This window comes from Nothobranchius furzeri, chromosome 17 (assembly GCF_043380555.1).
Source record: "Nothobranchius furzeri strain GRZ-AD chromosome 17, NfurGRZ-RIMD1, whole genome shotgun sequence".
Classification (NCBI taxonomy): domain Eukaryota; kingdom Metazoa; phylum Chordata; class Actinopteri; order Cyprinodontiformes; family Nothobranchiidae; genus Nothobranchius; species Nothobranchius furzeri.
Genome location: NC_091757.1, coordinates 38,778,093 through 38,788,384, shown reverse-complemented (window position 1 = coordinate 38,788,384; position 10,292 = coordinate 38,778,093).

The following is a 10,292-nucleotide window of genomic DNA, read 5'->3' as shown; positions in this document are numbered from 1 at the left end:
GGGGACGGTTCTGGGAGGATCTGTTTTAGTCACTGTTACCTGCAGGAGGAAGACTGTGGAGAGATGAAGCAAACGGCAGAACATGAATGTCATCAAGCCGGATTGTTGCATAAAAAAGGAAGATAAGGAGCAAAAGCTTGAAGCAAAAATGTACAGTGACATTTTTTGTGCATGCAGAGAGCATTCAGCATTATTCCACACAGAACAATGTGCCACCTCCACAATGGTGCTGCACCTTTAAAGCTCTGATAGAAAAGGGAGAAAGTTTTCTTCAAAGTAAAGCTATTTCTAACAGAAGGAGACAACAACAAAGACTATTGGGGAAAAAAAGATTAAAAATGAAAGAAAAAGAAAATGGTGTCAGTGAGAGGACTGCAAGCTGAGTGGTGTGAGGCTGAGAAAGGTGCACCCTGTGTCAGGGACCGAGCAGTAAAACTCCAGGACAATGGTATAAAAAGAATATTTTCTCCATTTATTTCATAAAGAATTAAACAAAATCTAAGCAAAACCGGGCCCAAAGGAAAAAATGGCCACAAAAATAACCTTAACTAAAAGTAACAAGCAAGACTCTCCAAAAACTGAGACACACAGGGGAATTTATATACAAAGGCTAGCCTACAGACAACGAGGAGGGGAGAGACAAGGGAAACACTAAGACAAATAGTAAATAAACCTAGGAAACTAAGTCAACAAAATATAACTACCACAAAAAGAGTTTAACTAATACATCCTAACAAAATCTGGTAAACTCAATAGAGCTTCAGAACGTCTGGTTTCTGGTTTCTTCATTATCACGCTCCCTGCTTCCAGGAGCCAGATGGAATGTTCCACTTCCTGCATGGAGTTACACTGGGCGTGTCCCCTCTCTCTGCCAGTTCATCCAATCTCAGAATACAAATGAAAATAGTTAATGGTCAAAAAAACTATGTGTAAGATAAATTACTAAATGTGTGCACCCATTAGTAAACATCTTACAATATTGCCAAAATGAAATAAATCAGTATATAGAAAAATATATTTAAATAATACTAACACTGAGAAATGGCTGGAGGAACCTCCACACCCTGCCAGGGACGTTGATGAATGCGCTTCAGGCTTCAAGCTTGCCCCACAGCCTCCAGCAGCACGGATTCCACGCTTACGCTAATCACGCTCTGTGAGATACTACGGCCCAAAGCTGATGAAAGGAAACATGGCACACAGTTAGTATATCAAACTGGCTGCATATTCCCCAAAATACACACTTCTCACCAACACGTTTCTGTGTGGATCCATGGCATTTGTTTTCAACCTAATTTCCTGCTTCATTCATTAAAAACAAAACTAGATCAAAGCGTTCATTTTACTTAATTCATAGTGACTCCATTAAGCTTGAACCCCTGATTGCAAATCCAGAGCAAGAGGGAATTCCAAAAAATAAAGATCTTCCATCGCGGTATCAGTAAGCGGGTTACGAAAATTAGATTAATCTCTTGTGGAACCTAATCTGCTCGGCATCAGAGAGTTCCCCACAAACACAACACAGCCATTACATCAAACACGCACGCCGTTTCCAAAAGAATATAGGCCAGAGCTGGAGCTACAATTATAGGGACATTATTGTTGTGCAGCTTGACTTTGCCAGTGATGGTGGAGAAGGATCACGGCTATCCTGCACCAGAAGGTGGAGATCACTTCCTTTGACAAACACTGCAGAGGAAATGTTGTCCTCTGTGAGTGATAAGCATGCTGCTTTCAGCTACTGGGTTAAAAACAGAAAGGGAAGAAGATAAAAATTTAAATTACATCCTTTGGTTGCTGTGGAAGCGTGCTTAATGAGCCCATTGTGCTGTAAAAAACAAATATATATATTATGTTCAATCTGCCTTCCATTCCTAGTGAAAAACCTAAAACAAACAAAGATTTTCCCAATATTTTTGTTTTTTTTTTCATTGGATTTTCATGTTAAAACATTAAATTTGAGTATTTTACTTGCACTAACACGTATTTCATGAATGTGGGGATCTGTACTCTAGAAACACCTGAAAAAAGCCTGAAAATGTGTCAGACGTTCACTTCTGACAGCTAGATATCAACAAATAATCCCACAATGGCATAAAATCAGGAGTTTCCCTTTTCCACCATGTTGGTGTAAAAGTATCAATCCTCCTTTTTAGAAATGCTTCAGCCCTTATCTTTCACTTCCTGACAATCCGAGCACCGAGGACACAGTTCCAGTGGGTTCCCATGCAGCTCTGCAAACATACCAGCTCAGTGACCTAGTGGTAGAGTGTCCGCCCTGAGACTGGGAGATCAGGGTTCGATTCCTGGTCGGGTCATACCAAAGACTTTGAAAAAATGGGACCCAATGCCTCCCTGCTTGACACTCAGCATTAAGGGGGTTGGATTGGGGGGTTAAACCACCAAATGGTTCCCGAGCGCGGCTGTGTCTGCAGCTCACCGCTCCCCCAGGGGATGGGTCAAATGCGGAGAACAAATTTCGCACACACATCAGTGTGTGTGACAACTAATGGGACTTTAACTTTAACTTTATACAGTTTCCTGCTCTGCTGAAAACAAAACCAACTAGCTGATGGCCTTGAGGTGCAGAGCTTGTGTTTACAGGCTGAATAAATGCAAAAAAAAAATATATATATATATATATATAAATATATATATATATATATATATATATATATATGTATAAAAGAGCACTGAAAAGCTCACCTAAATGTGGAAGGCAAGAGAAGTTTTGTCCAAGGAATCTTCACAAAATCATACGTTTATAGATGATCGGAAAAAATGTGTCTGCCACACCATTTATTTTATTTTGAAGGGGTATGAGGTCAAGGTGTGTGTGTGTGGGGGTGTCTGACCACAGTGGAGTCAGAGCCCCCCCCCCCCCCCCACACACACACACACACACTTACACAGACACACACACACATGAGGATGACTCACTGTGATCTCTGAAAAGTCAACAAGGGTTGGTCCACAGCTGAGCTGCAGGAGAACAGCGACAGAGATCATGCAGCAGCTGAAGAGACAGACAGTACCCCCTCTAGCCTCATATCTGACCTTCTACTATGTCATTTACAGATTGTTGTAGTTGTTTTTTGATGCGTTTTTTTCTACTACACATCCACAGTTGAATGGACACAATGCAGATTTGCAATCCAGAGCAGATTATGTCATGCATTGCTGAAACTTTCCGGGGCTTTAAAGTTTAACTCTCAGTCACCATGCCCTTCTTTGTCCAAAGCGTCGCTCTGAGCAAAGGTGCAGTGAAGCATCTGTAGCAAAGAATCTAATAAGCACAATGTGGGAATAAAGCAGAGGGAAGTGAGCATCAAAGGCAGCCAGGCGCAGCATGACTGGCATCAGTCTGAACTCCCAACCCAGGACACTCAGCATGCTCTTCAGCAATCGCCCCCTGTGGACCAGTCCTGGGCAGTAATTAAAACCATCATTCCCACTGCCTCAGTGTCTCATTAGCCACAGGACCTTAGGCTTTCATCCCTACTTGTCCAAGAATATCACAATGCCCCACAAGCAAAGATGAGTCGCTCGAACCCAGAAAAACATTTTGGTGTGTTCTCTGAGCCGAGGCGCTGCATCCAGCTACGGATAACACATGTCCAGTCCAGTTATTTACACCAGGAAGCTGCTCACCTGTGCAGCAAACAGAACACCCGTGTAAATGTGGAGTGTTTGCTCTGCAGGGGGAATCCTCTCTTTGCTTTACTTTTGTTGTTGTTGTCAACGTTTGCGGGAGAATCATTAAAAAACGAGGCCGAGCTGATACGTGTGAGGCTCCTATGCTTTCACTATCAAAGGGGAGGGCGAGCGTCGGTTGCAGTGGTCAGATTTAGCTCTTTGGCAGAAGATAAAAAGAAAGTCTTTCCCTGTGTTTAATTCAGTGGGAGCCATGACTAAGTCATGTAATGTAGCGGGCCTGTGAAGCACATCACCTGTTTTGTGTAGCGTACACGGAGACAGAAACGAACATGCCACTGGATCCTGAAAGCGAAGCACTGCAGCACAGGCCTGTTAGGAACATTTATTGTGATAGCTTTATTTTCCTCCCCGCTGAACCCGTTCTTCGGTCTAGCGGCGTTGCCAATGCTACAACCTTAATCCACTGCATGTTATTAACCTACTTGGCATCACCGCCAGGATGATTAAGCGAATTTAAACAACTGTGAGAGACTTATTGAGAAGACGGGACGTCGGTGCCAGCATTGTGTTCCTGTCAGGTGGTCTGTGGCCTTGCTGTCGTTAACCACAGCAGCCGCATCTGCAAAGTCAAACCATCCGATAGTTTAATACGTACGATAGAAAACCACTGCCTCATCTTACGTTTAAGAGTTGCTAAATAGTTTGGAAATGCCCCACCCAGACACACAAATGAGTCAGAGAGTGCTTTTACATAGGCCCGACAAATATGTCAGCCACTCCTCCTGCTGCGCCACAAGTGTGTGTGCGTGTGTATATGTGTGTGTGTTTCAAACGAAGTCTTCCCATTCTTCGGCCATGAGAAGCCTCTGATCTCTGAGCGACACAAAGATGGGCCCCAGCTGAAGACGAGTCCTCCACCTTTGTCAACATTCAGCCTGAATCAGCTGTTCTTTGAACAACAACAGTGAATTGTTTGGTGTGCCACAAAGCCCACTAAAGAGCGCTGGTGCCTTCTCTGCTGCCATTATGAGTGCGTTCACATTAAAAGCCAACAAGGAGCTGGTTCTTAGCCAAATTCAGCTAACTGACTCACTCGCTCCCGCTCTGTTTCTCTGAGAAGCCTTTGATGTTAGCGGGGGGCTTCTGCCCTTGCAGTGATGGTAGCGAATGATACTTTAAGTGATTCTTTTTTATCCGGCAAGCTTAATGAAAGATTAATGGGTTTGATATTTTTCCCTTGTTTATATTTTATTTAAAATGTAAGCCGCGATCCTTGGCACCTGTGAAAAGCTTCTTGGTAATTACTTTGTGGATTAGTGGAAGTCACGTTATGCTCTTTGAGTATGAAAAACAATGACAAGTGCTGATTGTCTCTGGGTAATAAGTGCTGACCTCGGCTCTGCAGCTCCATGCTTGTGTACCTCATTGTGGATGTTGGATCATGTATTTGTTGCAACATTTCCTTATTTAGCAGATGACAGAATGTGGATTTGACTCCATTTTACTGATGAAATGATGCAGAGGCAGGGATTTTTATAGAGACGGTCGAAATGTTTTCCAGAGAAGATTGTTGAAGTGAGTTTGGACATGATTAGACTGCAGAGGAAATGCAAGAGTATTTGCTTTTTTGACACATAAGTGTAAGGGGGTGAGAATTTATCAGGGGAAACATATTAGCAGGTTTACTAATAAAAGTCCCTGATAGGGATTCCCAAAGTGTGGTACGCGTACCCCTCGGGGTGCACGAGCTGCCGCTAGGGGGTGCGCGAGGTGAAAAGTGTAATGGCTGCAGAGCTCAGAGAAGTCTGTCATATGTCACCATTAGCGTAGCCAGAAACTCATTTGTGGGTGGGCCTAAGAAAAAGTAAGTTGGCACAATAAATGTAATTGAAAACAAGTATATTGTTGCGCGCGTGTCCTCCGCATGTGCCCTAGCTTCATAATAACAATGCGCCGAGCTTCAGCACTCTGGCCTGCGCACGCCGATATGTTCCGCATTTGATCTTTTTTAACGGTGTTGGAGAAATCTGAAGGTGGTGAGTCATTCTGGCAGATTATAATTAACACCCTGTCTCATGCAGGTGTTCTGACATTGTAAACCTCACACACAGAACATTGTGGATGTAACAAAATAATCAAGAAATAATTCCCATTCAGGCTATTAACAGCGAGCTGAAGATCTGAAGTTCAGAGTGCGTCTGTCAAAGGTCAGACGCGTTCCAGTGGAATCACGGCTCACGGGTGCACAAGTGAGCACATCTGGGCTGAGCAGAAGTAATTTTACAACATTGGTTTAAATAGCGCCAATAACGAGACGCGGTGACTTGAGCGGCTCTTGGAGCTGTGCCGCACACACACACACACACACACACACACACACACACACACACACACACACACACACACACAGACACACACACACACCAGGGTAAATTGCCTACCATTCCTGTTCTGGCCAAGTGGGCAGGGACAATCACTCTTTCCACTGTAGAGCTTTATTACCAAAAGGTACGAAGGCCCGTCTCACCTGCTTTTTGTATTTGTTCAGGTTCTATTTGTTTGAAACTGAATTTCTGAAACATTTAATTCTGACAACATTGAAAACAGAAGAAACCCATCAGGGGTATCCTTCTGTTACAGAAGTGTATGTGGGTTTCTTCTGGGCAGAGCTCAGTGTTGTGGATGTGCATGTTGCATTTCTTCTAATAGTTATAAACTCACAATATTTTTTTATGTAGGTTTGTTGAAACATAGAATATGGACAAAGTAAAAAGTCAGAAGACAGCTAAATGAAGCCGTCTTAACAGCTGAATGCCTTTCAGTGGCATGTTAGGCTTTTCTTTCTCAAAATCTTCTTCTCTACTGCTGTGAAACTACTTAATTGTACGAATATTTAAAGGTCGGTGGATGACTGTTCCTGCCTTTACCCCTCTGACGTAAATGATTTTGCTTGAACATGATGCAAATGGAGGCTGGGCTTGAGGCTTGCTGTCATCTGCGCTGACAGGAAATGGTGCCCTCACCAATTCCCAAGTATCTGTTGAACAGAGACCAAGTGGGTGAAATATTTGCATAGTCAAATGACAACGTTGATTCATCTGTCAGGCTTGTCAAAATTCAACACACTGCTGTGTCAGACCACGTTGAGTCACACAGTGATGGACGAAATGCACATTTGGAGAAGGAACAGCCTGTGACTCGGGTACTTCACCTCTCTCAGCGTAATTTATTTTTCTGACTGTGTATCAGAGGTGGTTTTACCATTAGGCAGGGCCAGATTAACACTTTGTTGTACCCTGGGCAACAATATTCAAGGGCCCCATCATCACGACCCAAGGATCACCATAATATGGTCACATACAGAATATTTTACTGTAATATGCAGTAAATATACTCAATACTTGAATGCCTGACATCATGTAACTCGCTCAGGGTAACCTTTGACCCACCTCGTGTGGACTGACCAATGAGGAGAGGGTCTTAAATTGAGGTCCTCTCTTCATTGGTCAGTCTGCATGAGACTGACTCTCAACTGACGTTCAAAGTCTAAGGCAGCAAAGCGTCTCTGTGCAGTGCAAAAGCCCAGGTGGACAGTTTGTTGAATATAGGGTGATCATATTTCCATTTCCAAACAAGAGGACAGGAAATCTGTGCCTATGACATCACACTATGGCAACGCCACACAAACCACGTTGGGACTCATTTTTTGTAAGAACTAAATTGATATCAGATTCTGCCAATAAAAGGGCTCAAAACAATTCATATGTAAATGTTTAGCATATTTATTGCTAAATCTCATTTTTCTGCTTTAGTGCTGCAACAAGGTTTTATTAATAATAAATTATTATACCTTTAGTTTTACTACAGCATCGGTAAGCTTCCTGTGCACAGATTATTAAGGATGCTTGTTTCAGCTGTGAGATTAGACGATAGGATCAATGATAAAATAAGTTGTCACACACTCCATGGAAACTTTCAGAGAATCCACAAAGTGGCTTTCAAATGGTTTAGTTACTTTTTGCAAGTTTAGAAAAGCAGCAGATGAGACAGCATGTCTGATAATTTAGTTTTTCATCTGATAACATGTCAGTAATGTCTGAGGAGCTTTTATAAACACTGTATAACTAACACTACTGGACAGGGTATGAATTACACAGAGGCTCCTGGGGAGCCCAGTTATGGGGGGTGGGGATGGGTGGGGTCATTTTGCCTTGGCCCCCAAAATGTCTTGAAACGGCCCTGGGTGTGTGACTGAGTTTTGAAGGTGATCTGAATTGTATCAGATGTATAAATACTACATGTGTATAACTTATTGCTTTATACAGGTAAAAACGTGTAGTGGAGATAGATCTACCTACAGTTTACTTTTCAACACTTTGTTTTGTTTTCTTGTTTTTATTGAACTATTTTCCTGTCCTGTCTGTCTCTCATCTTCCTGCATCTCCTCTAAACTCTCCAGAAAAACTGCTGCCTGGATTCTTACTTTTTCACCACATCAGTTATTTTTGAGCAGATCAAAGGGATCTCCTGACCGCAAAGCGGAGAGCGCGTTTCGATGCTGCGTCAGTGAGGTGAAATCTCCGCAGCACAGGTGATGAGGTCCGCAGGAACAGAGCGCTTCAGGCGCAAATAAGACAGAAAGTAGAGAACATGTGCGGACATGAACGATCGTGTGCTAATTATAGTTTTTTTGGTTGCGCCACTTTGAGAATGGACCGTGCGCTGGAAGCAGCTGCCTGGAGCGCTGCGCAACAACGCGCTGTGCCGCTCTCTGCTCAGAAGAGTCCATAAATGATGTAATATCAGTAGAAAACTTTTTTCCGGCTCCCCTGGATGTGTAGGATATCTAACTCCCCCATAATTCGATCCCTGCTCCTGGATGAAAAGCCAGACATTTTCATCAATACAAGAACCCCCAGTCCGGACGCCCGGACAGAAAGTGAAAAGTGGACATGTCCGGGGAAAACCGGACGTACGGTCACCCTAGTTTAATATAAAGCGGGAGATTACAGATAGGCCTACAGTATTTTGCTCGTGCCCTTGCTGCCCTGGGCCCTTTAGAGATCGTGGGCCCTGGGCAATTGCCCAGTTGCCCGTATGGTTAATCCGGCCTTGCCATTAGGCATAGGTAGGCGGCCGCCTGGGGCCCCCTTGTGTTGGGGGGCCCCCTAGCCCTGACCGCCGACACCCCTCTGTTAATGCCACAATATTCTTATTACCAACCAGTGGCCGCAGACGGGATTGGACATGCGAACTTCTCATTACCATAATTCCTGAACCGTTCAAGATATCATTAAAATTCCAAAAGTGCTGAAAAGACTAAAAATGGGGCTTTGCATGCATATGTCATGAGTTGGTGTAGGAGGATGTTTTAGGACCCAAGATGCAGATACCAGATGAATGAGGCAGAGGTGGAGGATAAAGTAAAAATCCTTTATTAAGGTAGTAATCCAAAGGCAGCGAGCCAAAGTCCAATAAGTCCTGGGGAACAGGAACACCCAAATCTCTTCTTAGAGCACAAAAACCTGGAGACACAACTCAACCAAGAGCACGAAGACCTGAAGGCAAAAGCTCAGAACAGAGCACGAGCAACGCTGACAACATATGAACCGACACCAGACACAGACAAGACAGAGCTTATATACACAGGGGCTGTGTCCGAATCCAGGGGTAGGATGCTTGTGAGTGCGCATTTTGAGGTCGATGACGTCAAAGCGCAGTGACGAGTACTGTCCGAATTCCAAGAATCCTCATTCTCGCGTCCTCAAACGCGTCCTCGCTCTACCCACATTTCGAGGATGGGTCTGATGGATCCTCACAGGAGCAAGGGTATCCCAGCATGCTTTGCGCGCCGGCCGCTGGACTCGACACTCGCAACAACGGCGGACGGAGCGGGACAGCAGTGCAGCTTAAAATGTAAGTTAGTTAAAAAAAATAGCGGTCAAAAAAATAAAATACGTGTTTGGGCACTTTTGGTTTGTTTTTTATATACGATCTAATACCGCAAATTGTTTTTTTCATGTAATTTAAGGCTAAAACATGCCCCACCGAAAACCAGCTTGAATGTGTAATAGGAAAAAACCACCGTAAACTAGCTTGATCCCAGCAGGCTTTTTAAAAGAAAATAGCGGTAGAAAACTAAGCTGAAAGCGATTCTGTTTATAGACATTTTTCGTTTGTATAAGTACATTTTAAGCAGAAATCAGCGAGAACGAGCTTGTATGGTGGTCCCGTCATAATTCCCGTGTGTGTGTGTTTATTTAGCGAATAAAGCTTCTCATCATTTGTTTTAAGGTTAACACCCCACCGTAAACTTGCTTGAAAGTCTAATAGGAAAAAACTCACCGTAAAAGAGCTTGCATCTTATGTAATCATGTAACGAACGCCAAAAATAACGAAAACTAAGTTTAATGTTTATTTAAGTTAATTTTTAAGAAACCACATTACTGATTTAATGTTTTTAATTTCATTTTAGGCAGAAAAAAACACAGAACACAATTTTCATCTCCCATGTTGATAAATTAAAATATTGTTTATTGCATGTTTTATCAACTATGATTTATAATCTGACTTTGTTCTTCTATTCCTCTCTATTCTCATCCAGAACCAGTACCTTTAAGGAGCATCTGTAATTT